The sequence below is a fragment of the Arvicanthis niloticus genome, chromosome 5 (assembly GCF_011762505.2).
Source record: "Arvicanthis niloticus isolate mArvNil1 chromosome 5, mArvNil1.pat.X, whole genome shotgun sequence".
NCBI classification, from domain to species: domain Eukaryota; kingdom Metazoa; phylum Chordata; class Mammalia; order Rodentia; family Muridae; genus Arvicanthis; species Arvicanthis niloticus.
In genome coordinates this window covers 75,822,261-75,841,575 of record NC_047662.1, presented here as the reverse complement: position 1 = coordinate 75,841,575, position 19,315 = coordinate 75,822,261, and the positions used below count along the sequence as shown (strand labels likewise).

Genomic DNA, 19,315 nt, shown 5'->3' with positions numbered 1-19,315 from the left:
TCCTCTTTAAATGCCAGAGTGGAAGAAGGAATAAGGGAAGAAATAGAGAACAGTTACAGCAAAGGAAAGAATAGACTGCTATTGATTTGAGCATCTGTTTAAAGGCACCAGACAAGGGAGTATCAGACAAGATATCATCATTAAACAATATAAATGAGAATCTCCTTAGATTTGTATAATTTATCTCTTGAGATGATTGTGATATGTAGCTTCAGACATTCAAATGGAATAAAGCTCTGACTCTTTATGGAATAGCATTTTGAATTTGACGTTAGGGATGGTCATGAAATAAGATTATGTAGAAGACTTATATAGTAGGAAGGTACAAAATGCAACCCATTTATCCTATTTACATAATTTCTCCACAAATTACCTACCCTGTCTATGAAAGTGGTAAATGTTGAATTACTTGAAAAAGAGTTTTATAGATGATGTTAAGGTTCTTTAAATAAGACTTTTTTTCCTGCATAGTTTATATGAGCTATGAATTCCATCATGAGTATCCTGAGTAGACAGAGGCAGAAAAACATTAAACTAGTGTAAGAGAATGAGGCTGGATAACATCAGTCACAGGGTCAAGGAATATTAATCCCCACCAGGGGCTAAACGAATCAAGTAAAGGCTTGAGTCTCTGGAAGGAGAGAAAGAGAAAGGGTTGAGATCAGGGCTATCTCCCAGCAGAGCTGCTCTCCTTCCCTTCCTTTGTGAGGGGCTCACAAGCAATTATTTCTGTCCCTTCCCTGCATACTCTTGGCTAGGTGTCCTTTGGACTTTTAGAAAAATTTCTCATGTCACTGTTGTACTGGAGTTACAGATATATGTTATCATCACTGGGTTTTTACATGGGCTTCAAGATTAGGCTTTCAGTAAAAATGCTTTTATAATCACAAACAGCAATCTCACTGGCTCTGGTAATGAAAATATAAGAAAGATTGTATTGAACTTTGACTGTCTTAAGGATGGCACAATATTTATACCTATCATCCATCTCATGATAACCCATGCAAATGTCTCTAATAAAGGCCTAAATAAAATCACTTAGAAAAATAATTTTGAAAAATTGCATAAGCCTCAAAGGCTCCAGAGATTTGGAAAGCAAAGTAAGTGGAAATAGATGTAGCTTGCCGTCTCACCCGTTGTGAAGGCAAAGCGGATGCGGCTTGTCTGCTCGTGCACTCCAAAGATATTTCAGATTTTACAGTTTGGCTCATTTCTTGACTTAATTTATTGCTGTTTAATCCATTCATTGACTCAATGACCCACCAAGTGCAAGCACTTTACCAGGTTAAGATGTTTTCAAGTATGAGATGCCTCCATCCTGTTCTTAAAAATCCATAGTGGCTATGTCTTGGCCCATTCCCCAGTTTTCTTCAGTGATTTAGAATTCTCATGCTTCAGAGATTTGATTTCTCCCTACTGTGTATTATAATGAAGAAAAAGAAGCCACGGATTTGAAAGAAGGAAGGGGGGAGGGGCACAAGGGAGGTTGGGAGCTAAGAAAGGAAAAAATTCTATAATTATGTTATAATCTCAAAAAAGACATTAAAAATTCACTTTATGTGTTTACATTATCAGCACAGTTCATGAAAACAATGGTATTTTAGAGCCTTGACTTAACTTCTATCTGGGAATGTCCTCATTTTAAACTGTAATTCTTGAATCATGTTCACACTCCCATAGCAACTGGAGACATGGAGTCTGGGAACCAAGACAAAACTGAATGCATTAATGTGCAGTGCCTGTACTTACTGAATAAGAGTACAGTAGCTAAGCTGACTATTGTGCTGAAGAAGCAAAACCAAAAACAAACAAATAAGCAAACACCCTAAAAACAAACCTAGAATACTAGAGAGGATGATTCTGAGTCTTAGGGAAGCATAATTCCTTAGTCCAGAGTTTGGAGTCAAACTCACTCTTGTAAAATTACGAATGCTACAACATGAAGACAAGAAAACAACCTAAATCTCAGATAGAAAGCACTGGTTTCTGGCCACTGTAAGAATGACTGAAAGCAAGGTCATAAAGGTTATTTAGGAACTGCTTCAAGCCAGTGAATACTTGACAGTGGTAAATGACAGAGTCCTAGGCATCCTGGGTGTGAGGAAAAATGACTGGCAAGAAAGAAAATTTGGGGTTTGAATAAACATGTTTGTTTAGTAAGTGTCTAGATCAGTGTTCACTAAATGATAGGTACGGAAAAACATTTTTTAAAAATGAAATCCTTTTGTGTATGTATAGTCAGAGGTGTGGGGAGCTGAAGCCTGGGGTGTCATTCATGGAGTGCATTCATTCCTTTCTATAAAATCTACTTCTAAAAGCCAGGGGATCAATTTTTTCTGCTGTGCCAAACCTTTTGTGTACAGTAGGAAGCAAATGGCTTAATTCTCTGACTTTAAATTTCTCTATGTGCCATGAAGACTAACAGAATTATTTTTAATGAAGTTATCACTTTGAAAGAATAAATGGTAAATCTTGAGATTGGGCTTTTCCTGACTTCACTTCCTGGGTGCTGGCATTACAGGGATAGTGTGTTAATTGCATGACTCATCAACTGTAGAATTTGATACATTAGGTTATCAAGGAATAGCTACCACAAATTAAAATAGTGATAGTAATCATAGTAAGTTGAACTGACAAATCCCTCTAACTGGAGAATCTATATGAAGGCAATCACTCAATGATTCCTTTGTCAATGTTCATTACTACATTTAAGTCTTATGGCAACTTTGAATGGCAAGAGTAGTTAAACTTTAACAAATACAAAAGCTGGCGGTCATAAGAAGTTCTACGACTTTTAATTTATAACTTAAGAAGGCAGCACAACTATTAATGTGGATCTGGATCTTAAGTGCAAGCCAGTGGTGGTAGTATTTATCCTAACTTGATTTCCCATCAGTCTTGTATTCCATTGTAGGGAAGAGGAGACAAGCATCATTTTCATGTCATATAACTGACATGGGGTCAGTTTATGGTTGTTTAAGCCTCCAGGCGACATGCACAGTGGACAGTGTGGCATAAATAGCTACCTTCACCTCTTGACAGGAAAAAAAATGTTCTGAGAGGCAATTTAATTCCTGAAGTCACTCAATGTCTTGAACTGGAGTTCATTGTCACCTTAACTCCAAAAGACACAAGTTTTTATTATGCAATAGATTTTCTACCCATTGAGCATTCCTTCCCAGCAGGAACTGTGGTAGATACTTTATTGGTTTTGTTTTTGTTTCTGTTTGGCTTTTTTGAATTACTTATTTCCAAAAATATTTTTTAAGAAATATAGAATTTTGATCCTTATCTTTTTGTTGGGGAACCTGACTCCTATTTCTGTTGAGAAAGTTAAGAAAGTCATTGGATTAATTACTTTTCCAATCTTTGTGACATACTATCTGATATTCTATTAAAAGAGCAACAATTTATTTGGGTTTATACTTTCAAGAAGACACAGTGACCCAGGTGACTTCATCTGTCACCTAACTGAAAGAATGTAGCACAGCAGCTTTTCACATACTAGTGGGTCAGGAAGCACCATCAAGATCTGCATCTACCACTTTACTTTTGCTATTTAGGCTTCAGTTCCATATGTTCCCTATATTCCAAAGGTTACCAGATGGGAACCAGGTAATCCTGAGCCTGGGTGGAGGATTGTAGGACCCCAAAGGGCTGCTATGCCCTGGCTGAGAGTGTGCTGCTGTCTACAAAGTAACATTCTGCAGTTTTTCTGAGAACCAAACATCCTTTTGAAGGATGATGCACAGGAAGGGAATTTACACTTGACATCCTATTGCCCCCCAGTTGAGTTCCTGTTTTGTTTTGATTTTGTGTTTTTCCTTCCCTGGCTTGGTATATATAAAATACTTGGTATATATAAAAAACCTGGCCAGTAAAGGCATTGGCATTCTCTCATAACAGAAGACCCGAGTCTGAGTCTTTAATCCCCCAGGCCTACAATGGAGCTCGGTACCACAGGCAATGCTGGAGTTGTCAGGGGATGGTAATTCAAATTCAAATCATAAAAGTAGCTCTATTGAAGTTAGTAGATCTGGATATGTCCTGATTCCTAACGTGATCCGATTTTCAAAATGATAAGAAATTCTCTCTCTAACTTCTTTTCCATCAGTTTTCCGAGAGAAGTACAATTTCACCAGTAAGCTCTAGAAGTGGCAGTACTGCTAGGCAATTCTTCCCTGAAATTAAAAAGAAAAAAATTAAAACAAGACAGTAGCAAGAATACAAAAACAACTTACAATGAAGACTTTTTTTTTTTGATGGAGAAATGGAGAAGTGAAAAAGGAACTAGTTTTAGAATATTCAATCCAGCTTTTGTAAGACTCACCTAAATGTGTGTCCACAATGTAGAGATCTATGAAAACAGAGGCCAGCAGGTTTGTCAGTGTTGTGGAAATGTGCCAGGTTTGTTCTGGGCTCAAACATGGGGTGTATTAGCATGCTTGTTTAAGAAGTGACTCTCAAACAAGGTAATCACCCAGAAACTCTATAGCATCCATATTACTTTGTTTTAAAATTCAGCAGTTCTGGTTTGGATCCTGAAAATTTTTCATTTATTATAATTTTCATTATAATGAGATGGATGATTTTAGTGATCATACAAAGAATCACAGTTCTGTATTATACACTCACTGAGAACCATGAGTGATACATAAGTTGTGTCAGAGACAATTATCAGTAACTAGACAGGGCACATGTTTGGCACCAGAGAGTTTGACCTTTTCCTGTACAGAAGATGTGTTTGATGTGTAACTGATGTAATGGGGGAGTCAATAGCATAGACAGTATTTCCATAAGCACTAGATATTTTTATATTATTTGTCTTGATATATAACCAACAAGTAAAAAATATATAAATAGCACACAGCTAATATACATTGTATTCTCTTAGTACTAACTTAGATCACTCAAAATATGTAGCACTGTCATTGGTCATTTACTAAATGTATTAAAAGTGATCCAGAAGAACTGCAGAAGAAATGCAGAAAAACTCTAAGTCATTTTTAATTCTAATTAAAATTCTAATATCTACCTTGTGTAGATAGTCTGAGTAGTTAGGAAATAAAAATACTGACCCTAATTACAACCATTAGCATAAAGCACAGATGAGTTTTCTCTGTAAACTTTTTCCATTCAGTTGATGTGGCTTTCATCTTATATTTTAGACGTTTTGTTGACCATGTGAATTTAATGTGCATTTCATTTGCTTTGAATTTTTGGCTTATTTATTTCCTGAATCTGGAGTCATCTAGTTAATAACGGGTGATGTGAGATGAATTTTCAGTGAATGCCTGAGGGTGGACTGTTCTGCTGTGCAGCTCACAGAGACGATCGAGCAGAAAGCAAAGGAGAAGGTTGTAAATCCCTTAATGAAATTTTTAATAAAAGCAGCTTTGAATACAAGCTTTAATTTTTTTTCAAATCATTGCATCCAATCACTTCCGCAAGTTGAATAACTGATCAAAAGAATATTCAGAATGCAAAGGAAAAATGAGGTACAATTAAAGAGAGAGGCCAGTCTGGGAAGTCAAAGCCAGAAAGTGGCTTTGACCTTGAACCATGGGATTTTCAAAGTAGCCAATTGGAATGGAAAGTTCTAGGTTTTCTTTCATTTTTATGACCTTGGGAAATAAACTGCAGTAGAAAGTTGTGGTCCCCACCACACTCATCTCTTTGTAGAATTCTTTTAGTGGAGAAAGAAAACTTTCTGCAGGAGTATTAGCAAACCAACCTTTTCCAAGAAGATGATGGGAACAGGAAGCCATGAAGTCACAGGCTGTGTGGCATTCTTTTAGGAAGCCATATTGCCAATCACATTTCTCTCTCATGCTATTCTCACTTCTGCTCTACCCAGGCCCTCTTTTCTGAGTATTACTAAAGTTACTTGAGCTTATTACTGTAACTGGATGTTTGGACACTCTTCAAAAGGGATGATGAAAACATGCCTGGCTCTTTCTAAAGGAGATCAGTTGATGCCAGGAACCCAAACTACTCTTACGTCTTACAGTAAAAAGATGACAGACTTGTCTGAAAGAAGTCTTAGAGGACACTGCCTTCCTTTTTCTTTTTCTACAAATAAGAATTGACTTTTTAAGGCTTCCATAGAATTAAGACAAATTATAGGTCTTCCTGCTATTCCCTAACAAATGTAAGAAGATGTAAGAAATAAGAATAAAAATCAAGTCATGGCAGACCTTCAGAATGACAATGAGTGGAGCACAGCTGTCATTTCAGCAGTCATCTGCAGACAGCAGTAATAAATTCTCCTCTGAAGCAGCAATCAAGCAAATGTTTAGCTGCTGCACAGAATCAGCTGTAGTCAGAATAAGATTAGTACTGAGGGATGCTTGTTGTATGCATATCCTCTTGTAGGTTTTGAACAAGCCTCTGAAGTACTCGACTGCTATGCTTTTCAGGAGGCCTCATTCACTGACACTTACATACGAAGCTGACATTTCCCTTTGCTCCTCTTGAACTGTCTGTCTGTTATCAAAAAGAGAATGAAGTACCAACTCTGTATGTTTACATGGAATTGGGGAATCCTCAAAAGATCCCATTGAGATGGAATTTGTTACAGGCTGTTTTACAGAAGAAGAGAGAAAACAAAAGAAGGGGGGGAGAGAAAAAATTAAAATAGGATTTTGTGGCTTTTGGCACTGTTGATAATTTGTGTGGAAAATAATGTTTTCCTGTGTGTTTAATCCTGTGCCAACACAGCTGCTGGTTCGGTAGCATTTTACAACAAATTAGAGTGCAGTTAAAGTGAGATTTTCCACCATCAAGAACAAAGCCAGGCCAGTTAACATGAGGACAGCTTGTTCTAGTTGCTAATGTGCTTAAAAACTTGCCACACATAATTTAAAACAGCCTTTTGTGTGAGGATGCCACAGCTCTGTGTCTGAGGGCTTGTTAGAATTCCAAATCAAGTACAGGCAGGCAGATGGATTAGAAAACGAAAAGTTGGAAGCTCTTATCTTAAGCCTTGCCACAAACAGAAGTTTTTCACCATTGCTACTAATGAAGTTAATGCTCAATATTTAAATGTTTAATGGTGACATCTATGGAAAATGTGCAGCCGGGAGGCCCAGTGTCTACTAAAGGCTGCTGTAGTTACAGTGCTGCACCTGTAACAGGATTACAAGTGGCTAAAGGGTGTACTACCTTTTCTGCAAATGAGGCAGATGTTAGAAATATTCAATGCCTCTTAAAGGCTGATTTTAATCTCGAGAATTTTAATTGAGGTAATCGTTTCCCCGCCATTGGCTTGGTTTTAAACAGGATTCCTAAGGTGAAACGCAGTGAAAAAAAAGGAGCACATTGGAGTCAAGCTACCTTTCTGAACTAAACACTTTCAAACCTGAGAATAAAAGAAGGCAAGTCAGCTTCTTAGGGTTTCTGTGTATTTACAGAAAGCTGGGGCTATAGTGTTGACAGGTTTTAGATCCCTGAGTGAAGGTTTATCTTCTGAATTCACCACCTTCATGAGCCTTTGTAAAGGCAAAGGCAGTGAAGACATTTCACTGGTAGATTTCCATTGCTGTATCATTGCAAAAAGTTACATAATCGATCACTATCCTTGAAAATAATAATGAAAGATAGTAACACACACACATACATACAAGCTGAGACCAAACTTTCTTGAAACATTTTAAACATATGAGACTTATGGAAGTATTTGGATAAAACTATAATAAGATAAATAGAATTTTATGTGAAAAAATTAGAAATATCTTTCATTCTGTTATGCTGTACTATGTTTGATTTCAAAATATCTCTCATTCTGTTATGCTATCCTTTTTTCCTTGCATGTACTGTCAAATGTGAACTTCTGGTCAATTATCCTTTAGAAAATGTAAATCAGCCAAATATTTAGAATGTTAAGGTTATTTATTGGAGTGGAAGAAGTATGAGTACTGGCTCTTAAAACAGTAGAAAACTGAATAGATGTTCACATGCATATAGGCTTCCAGTGTGTTTGTGAAACTTATATCATGTATATAACTCAAGGGCCAACATATTATGCACAGAACAGTTTGTATAACCACCAAGTTGTAGTTGAATTGTTGGTTTTAGAAAAATGGACAAATTTGTCTATCTAAATCTCCTGTGTATAGCCACAGCAGCTGATTAGTGATCTAAAGAGCTTTGCAAGGTTGATTGCATAAGAGTTAATATGTATGTAGTATGGCTCAAGGAGAGCCATAGTACAGTTATCTAAAGTATTAATACTACCATACTTTCTGGAAAATTGTCTTCCAGAAGCAAGGAATCTAAAATAATTGAGCAAAGAACAAATAAAATTTAATGGTGAAATAGGAAAATATGACCAGATTACTGGGCTGGTTAGATTACAGAGACACATAGAGTTTCTTAACTGGACAGAAAACTTGGTAGCGCTGAATATTTTTATTGAGAAGATACGGAAAAGAATAAAAACCAGGCGTATTTCAGAGTTTTCTCAAATTAACCTCATTGTATTTTAGTACCAAGAAACATTTGGGAGCCCAAAAGACCAACTAGGAGCTTACATTAGGGTCCGATGTAATCACATTAGGGTCTCTGTATTACAAACTCGAGTTTGGGCTTAATTTCCGCTTATCTACAGATTGATTTAGTGAAGCAGCCCTGAACTCTCATTGAGACAATGTTTTATAGAAAATGGCAAGCAAAGTGTGGGTGCTTCTAACTTGGCAAACATCTAATTGGTAAGAGGTATGGTTATTCTTATATATAATTGGCTGGTGCTAGACATCAAACCACAAATTTAACTTCTGCTTTTCTCCTGATTGGTAGCTATTAGGAAGTGAAGTATCAGGGGCAGGCTTGTAAACTAAAGTTATAGATTTGTTGGGGAATAACCTGGAAATTGATGTTAGATGCAGGTCTGGAAACTGGTGCTAGTCTCAGGTCTTGTTGCAGGGGCAACCTGGAAACTGGTGCTAGATGCAAGTCGTATTGGGGGATAACCAAGAAACTGGTAATAGGTACCAGCCTGTTAGTTAAGTGGTGTTCAACCTTTGGTCTGGTTGTCTAAGATGTATTCTGACCCCAAGATCTGGTCTCTCACCATAAGTAAACTTTTATTTAGATTGCCAAATTTTTCCTGTTTTTTTTTTTTTTTTTTTTTGTTTTGTTTTGTTTTTTTTGTTTGTTTGTTTTTTGTTTGTTTTTTGTTTGTTTTTTTTTGTTGTTGTTGTTGTTTTTGGTTTTTTGAGACAGGGTTTCTCTGTGTAGCCCTTGGCTGTCCTGGAACTCACTCTGTATACCAGGCTGGCCTTGAACTCAGAAATCTGCCTGCCTCTGCCTCCCAAGTGCTGGGATTAAAGGCTTGTGCCACCACCGCCCGGCTTCTGTTTTTCATTTGAATTCTTTTAAATAATTTTTCTTTTCATCCAACTTGTCTGTTATCATGGACCATATGCAATGACAGGTGACAGTTCTTGACTTCAAATTTTTGAAATTGAATTAACAGATTAAAGACTAAATAAGGCCCATTAACATTGGAACAGAGAGTCCTGAGAGTTTAGAGAAGGTAGGAATCACACATACTTGTAGTGAGGTCTTGATCGCGCTGTTTTCTGGACTCAGTGTCCCAGTGGATGGTGAATCTAATTGAGACTAGAAATGCATTTCAGAGATCTAAAAATGTCTTGAGAATTGTAAAATTTAGATACATTTACAAGTTTATAATAGCTTGGTACTAAAAGTTGTTATAAAGTTATAAAGTTGTTTGTAATTCCATTTAATTTGGTTATGTTCTTAGGTTAGCCATTTCTGTTACCTTTAGGAATGAAGTCAGTCAAAAAAGGAAGGTTTATATTGACATGAAGCAAGGAATATTTAGATAAACATTCTCAAAAGTTTATCTTTTTGCATTAGTGAGATCTCATAAACTACTTTATACTTTACGTGGTATTGAGATTGTTTATGGCTACCATCTAGAACCTGATAGTAAGACCCAGTTACTAAAGACATTATGCACTTGAGAAAAAGAAATTACATTGAAAAATGATGCTGCTACTGACATGGCAGCTTCTTCCCTGGTGGATAGCTTTAATAGTGCGGTGAGGTACAATGTACGCTACTGGAGGAGAAAACTAACCACCAGTCTTTCCAAGCTATGAAGCCTTGAAGGTACAGTAACAGCTGGCCTTAAGAAACATACCCACTGGTGCAACAGTGGTACCAATGTCAGAGAAATAGCCAACTCTTTCTGTTTGGATTTAAACCTATTCCCAGGATGGAACTCATTCTTGGAACTGTTAACTAGGTCAAAAACCTGTGGCTAGAGCAGATATAAAGCTTAGAGTAAAACCTGTTATACTGTTAATGGAAATAGCATTAAACTATTCCTTAAGTAATTAGTTTAAATACTTATAGATGAGTGTACTTTTCAAACCTCTTCAGGGAAATTACTTTTCACAGTAAATAGTGATGAATATAGTGACTCTCTACTTTCAATATACCAAGAATATATCTGTGCAGTAGTCAGCCCTAAATGAAATATCTATTTCACACCCCATCCCCACATAACTTATATATTATCAGAGAAGAGGAAGACACAAGATTATAAGACAAAGAGTTAGTGAATGACTTCTATAAAACAGTGTTTTCTAGACATGACAGGACTGTTACATGCATAAACTTACAGATATGCAGCCTAATATAGATTCATTTATGAGATGACTAAGGATATACATCTTTATGGACATGTGGTTCACAGCTTTCACCTACTACCTGCAGAAACTAAAGCTCATAGAAACACCATGGATTTGCAATGAGTTATGTGAGACAGTTATTGATAACTATGTTGAGAAAGTGAATTAAAAGTTTTAAGTTTTTTGTTTGTTTTGTTTTGTTGTTATTTATAGTCAGATGCAAAATGGGGTTGATCCTCTGAAAAGTTTTTTGGTGTCTAAGTTTAGGCATACAGAAATTTTAAAGGCAAACACTATTAAAGGCAAAAATCCACAAAAATATATTAAAGTTAGGTGAGAGTTAGAGTATCCTTAAAATACTTATTTTGGTATATTAGGTATTTTAGACATAATTTTTAATTACTTTAGTTAATATATTTGGGCCATAATTAATGTCAAGGAAATCTTAAATGTATGGATAAGATAGATGTAACTGTTGTTATTTATGTTTAAATAAAGTTAGAATATGAATGGAGTTAGATTAAGATTGTGTATTTTAGTTATTTTATATTTTAGTTATTTATAACTTTTTATTTTGACTAAAGATTAAATATGGATTTTGAGGATTTTCAGCTTAGCAGAGGCAGTAGTTTGTTTGGTAAACTTTTAAAGGTAGTTTATTATAACAGGCTGAATAGGAAAGCCTACAAAAAGGTGTAGGGGGCCAGCTAGAGCAATGAAAAGGGTTGTGAGTTATAAATGTTAATTAAATATTCCAAGTTGCTGGAAATGAAGTTATTTTTATTTTTTATAATATATATATATATATATATATATATATATATATATATATATATATGTTTTGATTCTTTAGTATATATACAACAAGCCTCTCTCAGTGTCATATAAAGTCCTTTCTGGGACATAAAAATTAAGTGTAAGCTTTATTTGTTCATTGGGATTATTTTTTTTTGTCAGAGACTTATCTGGGTATAGAATGTACCAAGGGAGAACTGAAGGTATTTGATGTTTATATCTATTTGATAACTTAATCTGCTGTAGGCATATTTATCCTCTGATTAGGTCCACAGTACTCAAGGCTGTAGTTCCTGCCATGCTATTACAACCATCACTGGAATGAGAAGAACTAGCCTCTTGTACAACTGGTATGGGTCAGCCCAAAAGAGAATAAGAGATGGGGCCTCTCTGGTCCTAAAAAAGGACACTGTAGGCTTATATATATATATTTTACATTATTTTAGTAAGTGTACTTAAATGCTTTAATCTCCCTTCTAGCCCATCACCTGCCAGAGGTATTATAAAAAGATAAGTAGGGCAAAGGAAGACATGGACCTGTTTAGAAATAGATTTGTGTCAAGTCCAATCTGTGTTGTCAGAATATCAGCAATTTAGCTTACATGAATCAGCAGCAGTAGCTTGATTCACTCAAAAGCACCATTCACAAATTAGCAATATCAGCTGTATCCAGAAGACACTGTGAGGCCCTGCCAATCAGCAGGATTCCATGGAAGTGGCAAGAAGAAGAACACTGCCAGAAGTTCTTTAGTGGTATGTGCTTTTTTTTTCTATGCAGTCATGACAAACGACGGCCAGTAAAGAGTTTTAAGGTAAACCAATCTCATCAAAGAGAAGCAAAGAGTGGCAAGGTGAACCAATACCACAAAAGGGTCAGTTGTTGTCTGTTGGGCTATATTTATACCCTTTCCAAACATCATGCATTTTCTTAAGCATCTTTTCTAGCAAAACATCACATACCCTTTTTCCAGGCTGCTTCCAGAAATCATCACATGTCTGTTCTCAGCAAAACATCTTCTTATACGACAGTTTATAGAAAAACATCACATGATAACTGAGTCTCCAAAGAAAGCAGAAATTTTTATTTCAGGATACATTTGGAGAAATATATGTATAACTGGATTTTTTTTAAAGAGTGTGTGTTTTTCTTTGTCTGTATTATGGATTCCTCTCTTTATTTATTTATTTATTTATTTATTTATGGTTTTTCGAGACAGGGTTTCTCTGTGTAGCCCGGGCTGTCCTGGAACTCACTCTGTAGACCAGGCTGGCCTTGAACTCAGAAATACACCTGCCTCTGCTTCCCAAGTGCTGGGATTAAAGGCGTGTGCCACCACCGCCCGGCATAACTGGATTATTATGTAGATATTTTAATTATTATTAATATATAAAACTGGATTATTATGTAGATATTTTGAGGTTGTATAGCAGGTGAGACTGATAGTATAAGCAAAATAAGCTTTGTGAGAGTGAAATAAGTTTTTGTGTCACGAGAAACTGTGAAAAAATATTACAAGAGGCAGAAATGGAGAACTTACAAGGTGGAAATACATAGTGACAAGGCAAGGGGCATTTTTAATTATACTTTTTATAATGTAATAGTGGTTCAGGAGACTACACAAGCAGACAAGATGGAAGATGTGGTTATTGGAAGTTATATTTTGAATTTGCTACAATAATAGTGACAGAATTTTAAATAGATTTAGTAGTTTTATGTCAGCTGAGGCTGGGTGTAATTTAAGAGGTGAAGTTTTTATAATATAATATATTATATAATAATATAATAAGTATAATAAAATGATTAGTTAAGGCAGAGACCTCCTGAGGTATTGAAGGGTAAAGTTATACCAGAAAGTTTGGTAAGGTAGAGCAAGTTGAGACCCAGGGACTCAGTGGACACACACCTGAGACTTTGGCGACTCCCAGCTCCCTGCCAGACTCCTGGCCTGAAACATATGACAGACTTCTCACATAAAAAAAAAATTATCCTATGATCAGGTAGGCCCAAAACATGTTATTGAGGTATCTAGAGGCCAGGGTGGGGTGGGGGTGGGTTAGCCAATAAACTTTTTTTCCCAGACATTCATCCCTGAATGTCTCAGGCCCACCCCAAGAAGTGAGTATGGTACAGTACACATACATTTTCCCCCATAAACAATAAACCATTTGGAACCATGGACTGTCTCTTTCATCAAGATCTGCTCTGAGGAGCCATGGAAAAGGCCTTTGATTACGGAACATTCTCCAGTAGAAGTGCCCTTTGTAATCCAGCCAGAATGACCACCAAGCCTGTCTCTGCCAAGTTAAGCACAATCACCCTTGGGACAAGCAAGAGTTCCTCCCTCCCGCCAGCCCTGGGCTAGACACTGTTTCCAGCCTAAGGCCCCTAGACTCTGTTCTCTGCTCTTTCTCAACTCATATTGGTATCTGGATGTCCAAGAGTCTGAGATCTAGCTCCAGCTTTCCCACAGTTCAGACTGACTGTTTTCCTACCCCCTGGGCAGTGTCTCAGTGTTTTCTTACAGACAGGTACCCACTCTCCAGCAAGCACAGTCAAACTCCTCATGTTCTTGTCATGCCCAGAAGAGTGGAGTTAATTAACTCCAAGAGTTGGTAAATATGGCCTATAGGAGTTTTGGGCTCTGGATTATCTGGGGGTAAAGTGGTGGACAACCACAAATTAATACAAATTATTGGGTTATCCTATTGACCAGTAGAGCAGAGCAGGGATAGGAGAAGCATCATAATATAGTCTGTTTTAGATGATAAACAGAACATCCAGATCATGCCCAGGTGAATATAATCTTACTTTCTAGGTAAATTCAACAACTCAAGTAAAATAAAAGGTAGTGGTTGTATTACTTGTACGTTCATAGGATTAGGAGGTTTAGATTGGAGCAGTGCCCACTATTTCCCTATCATACCACTAGGAATGATTGTATCATTTGGGCCCCCTCAATAGGTGACAATATATACATATATGCTTTTAGGATGGATGTTTGTTTGTCCTCTATCTATCTATCTATCTATCATTTTGATTGTTACATTTTGACCTTTAAACTGGACTCTTTTTAAAATCATCTTTCACTTACTGTGATATATTAAAAAAAAGTCTGTCTTTCTTACACTCACATAATCATATGCTGTGTTAGAAAGCTTTTCCCTAAAGCCTGTCAAAAGGTCAATTCCAGTTATGACAGTAGGAAGGTTTGAGTTCTATGAGATCAGGGTTTTTTTATATCATCATCATCATCCTCCTCCTCCTCCTCCTCCTCCTCCTCCTCCTCCTCCTCCTCCTCCTCCTCCTCAGTAGTAGTAGTCGTAGTAGTCGTAGTAGTCATAGTTGTAGTATCTTCCCATTGATTCTTTGATTTTCACAGCATGCACCCCAATCTAGCTCATCTCTTCATACACTCATAAATGCTCTTTGCCCTTAAAACCTCTCACCACAAAATAACACACACACACACACACGCACATGCACACACACACACACACAGAGAGAGACAGAGAGAGAGATAGAGAGAGAGAGAGAGAGAGAGAGAGAGAGAGAGAGAGAGAGAGAGAAATAAAAGAAACTATAGAAAACATCTCATTGTGGAAGCTGTAGTATGTCACAGTGTGTGCCACAATATATCCCTTTGTCCACACATCCTCACTTGCAAATGTTCATCACAACGAGTCATTGGTCTGGTTCCAGGAACCTGACTTGCTTCTGTGACACCATCAATACTGTATTCTCATTGGGACGGCTCCTGATGATGCTCTTGTTACCCTGTGTCATGGAGTTACTGCAGCTTTGGATGAACAGGACTAACACTTTCACATGTTCCAACCATTTGAAAAGTATGTACATTTTGGGGTGGGCCAACTCAGAACCCTGGATCTGGGCCTGGGTAGCCTCTGAGCTGGTCATCCTGCTGGATTTTCCTTATCTGGACCACCAGGGTAAGCTCTCCATCACTTCTCCAGCAAGGCCACCTAGTGCTGCCATTGGAAAGAGGCAAGGTCAGCTTTCTTGCTCTCATACCCTCAGGACGGCTGATTCCTTAGCCATGCTCCAGTGTGCAATCTATTCAAGGCCTGGTGCCCATTATCCCAAGTATTGCAGTCTGTGAGGGGCTTGGACAGCTCTCCTGCTCTCTCACCCTAGGGCTGTCTCACATGTGCCTTTGCCATCAGGGTTCCTCCATTGTGCTGCCTAGACTAGATGTAGGACCTGTTCTCTTGACTGCTATAGCCAATGAGGGAAGCAGAGCTAGCTCTCTCACTCTCATGCCTTCAGAATAAGTCTTTTGACTACTGCAAATGTTGGGAATAGGGGTTAGAGAGCACTATGCACACATGCTACATCAGGGCAGATAAATGGCAGGGTCATCTCTCCTTCACTTTTTACCTTGGTGACTGGATCATCTGTGCACCCTTGACTAGGACCAGCCTTACTATGCTGCCCAGGCAAGGTTCAGGTCCAGGTATACTAAGTCTTGTAGTTGATAAGGGGGGCAGTTCACCCACTCTTATGACCCCAGTGTCAGATCTCCTGACAACCTCACATGGCAAGGAGTGAAGGGCAGAGGCTATCTCCCTCTCACTCAGACCACCTCACAGCAAAGAGGGTTTGGGCTAGCTCTCCCTTGCTCACACCCTCTGGCCAGCTCACCTTTTCCTCTACCACTAGGGAAAACTGTACTGTGCTACTCAGGGGAGGTGCAGGGCCCACTCTTCTGAGTGGGCAAGCTGGTGAGAGGCAGGGATAACACTCCAGGTCATGACCTTTTAGTCAGCTTTCTTAACTGCTGGAGGTAGCCAGGGGGTGTGGGTGGGAGCATCACCTCTGTGCCTATGACACCCCACCAGGGCCAGACTTACTGTGCTGCCCAGGCAAGATTCAAGGCCTGCTCTTCTGAGTGCTGCAGTTGGTGAGGGTCAGTACATCCCTACTCATGCCCTCAGGGCTTGCTCATCCATACCCTGCCACCAGGGCTGCCACTCTGCTGCCTGGGTGTGACATTACCATCAGTCAGAAATGGGGCTAGCTCTCCAGAGTGCCTCAGCCAGTAAGGGACAGGGACAGGGACAGTTATGCACAGTCCCTGGACATCCATTCCTTGGTAGTTGTCCTGACCAGGTATGTCCCCATGTTCTCTAATGGTGATATGGTAATATGAAATACGGACATCAATCTTGACCCCTACTGCTATGTAGCAATGAACTCAGACGTGGCCCTTTGTTGTTAGTTGGTCTGGGACCTCACCATGACCCCAGGTGGTGGGAGTGGCCACTCACGATAGGCTACTCCTCTTCACCCTCAGGTCTCCAGCTCCATCTATCTTCATAATGCCCAAACTGCTCTACTTCTCTTTCTTTCCCATATTAACAACACATACTCGAACATTGTGGTAGCTCCCTTTGAATGCTGACCCCTTGACTGGTGACATCGTCTGTCCACCTGGCATGGTGGCAAGTGGGTGCCAATCTATGCTGTTTGTCAAAGGGCAAGTCTGTGGGTGGTTTAGAAATCTTTAAGTCTCTGCTGTCTTTCTCTTCCTGTGCTATGCTGCATGATGGTTGGAAGCACTTTGTGTGTCTATGGTCCTTGGTGCCATAGAGCAGAAGACAGGTCTGTGGAAATCTTTCTGAACCCATAACATGTGGCATGGTAGCCTGCAGGTCTGTGTTTCTTCTCCCCCATTGTGCTGCCTGAATTTAATTTGATTTAATATTTCTGTGTCCTAGGCATAAACCAACTTTGGTCACCAAGCCAGGCATCATGCTAGGATGAACAAAGGACTGCCATCTGCTCTTCCTTTGATGGATATAAGAAGACCACCACCAATAAGGTGTTCTTTTGCCCAGTGCCAGTGTGGGAGATCAGTTTTAAACATAGGCTTATTTTGTCTGTTTGTTAGGATTCTTTCACTGTAGGAAGGAAGTGAGAGCAAAGGAATATGTAGACAGTCTACCCATAGAATGTTTCATATAAACAAATAGGAGTTCTATTTGTGAGCGAGTCTTAGCATGAGTAAATCTGGCTCAGGTGATAACATCTACTTCCTGTCTTGAACTGAACAGGCTTCTCAAGAGAGTGTGGGATCTAAGAGGGAATTTCATCAACCTTGATTGTAGGTAGTATTGTGTGGATGACAGTACAAGGTCCTTTCCAGGGAGGTGTCAGAATTTTTTTTCTTGAAACTTCTTGATGCATACTTGGTCCCAGTGTTGGAATGAATGAAGACACTGAAAACTGGAAGGATGTCTTGAACCCTAGAATGGATTGAAGTCTGGACCTGTTTAAAAGTCCAGAGATACTTTAAAAGAGACTGTTTACTAATATTCTTAATTATGGAGTCTCTTAAACAGAGAAACAAGGAGGGTGGCCTTCTAAACAAAGTCTCACAGGGGTTGAATTCTGTCTTGTAAGAGCTACATCTTAACATAAGAAGGGCCAGGAATAACAGGTTGGGCCAATTTTCACCAATTAAAAAAAATCAATTTAGAAAGAGAGAACATAATAGTCTAGTTTATGCATTAGACCTGGCCAGAGCTCTGAGGCTAGTGGCCACAGTGGAGTTCCAGGTTTTGTTTAAGGCCTTCTTGAGCATTTGAGCTATGGACAAAATGAAGCGAGGTCTATTGTATGATCCAGTTGACAGGGGCAAGGTAAATCTAAACATAATTTTTTGTAAAAAACTTATTTGTCCACTGTCAGAGCAGCCTTTCTCTTGGTAGGAAATCCATTTTATCCATTTTGACGAATTAATAAATACTTAGACCTAGCATGAGGACAGTGCATCTCTGTGAAGTTGACTTTCCATGACTTATCAGAGGATACTCGCCTGAGAGTAACGTTTTACCTTTATCTTAGCTTGATCTGTGTGCAGGAGAAACATTTAGAGGCAGCTTCAGTGGTTGTCTCTCAGAGTTGCAGAATCTGGTACCTAGAAAATAACTAGTTAGTCTGGTGGCACTGTGATGGGCCTTAAGTGCAGTTGATGCATTTAAAGCATGCAAAGACCATAGGGAAGATGATTCCTGAGTCTGGCAACACCTGCTGTCCAGTTGTATCCTGTTTTGCATCCTGGAAGTGGGGTGTTGTCTTCATCTTCCTGGGAGTAAATGGTTTGGGAGGGAGGTAAGGATCAGGAAAGCAACAGGAAAAATTTTGAGATTTTTTAAAACAGAAACCTCTGCCTCAGTGTTTACCAAAACCCTAACTGGGTCACCTCCATCAGACACAATGGTCGTGGTCTCTTGGAGGCCTAAGAGACATCAGCCCCATTATTTTGATTTATTATCCATCTTCCTTGTGTTTCAGAGGATCATGACTTTCCTGACTTTGAGATGGATGGACATTCATTCTTCCAGGGTTCATTTTCTTTAAAATATGCATCTTGATCTGGCTTCAGTGCAACCTGTGACAGTTTTTGTTTGTTTGTTTATGAAAATTTCTATCTTGGCCATGAGCAATATGAACAGTAGGAATCTGCAGCCAGAATAATATTTGTCAGCTTATCCGTCACTTATTAATTACTAACTGTTTAGCATGTCTATCTACCTTTGTCAAGACAAAGCTAGATAAAGTGACCATTCCCCACCCAGGGTTGGTTGTATTATTTATAGATATTTTTGTTTGGAATGAAATGGAGGAGTATAGTTTCATAAACTAATTTTCATGTCTTTTAAGGTTGCAAGGACCTCCTAATACAACTGTTCTTGATTCTATAGTCACCATCTAACATTATGTGTTCCAATTACTTTATTCATAGTCTCAGTAAGGTATTTATTATCATTGGATTTTCTTAATGGCTAAGACAATTGAGACTCAGAAAAATAGTAAACTTTTATGCAACTGTTTTGAT

At 38.4% G+C, this 19,315-nt stretch overlaps 1 non-coding gene across 1 annotated transcript; it reads right to left on the bottom strand.

The window, feature by feature from the left end:
- Window positions 1-17,179: 17,179 nt before the first annotated feature.
- LOC117709701 (small nucleolar RNA SNORA48) lies at window positions 17,180-17,323 on the bottom strand. The gene has a single exon (XR_004606945.1). It is a non-coding gene; the product is annotated as a small nucleolar RNA SNORA48 (small nucleolar RNA).
- Between the last annotated feature and the right edge of the window lie 1,992 nt (window positions 17,324-19,315).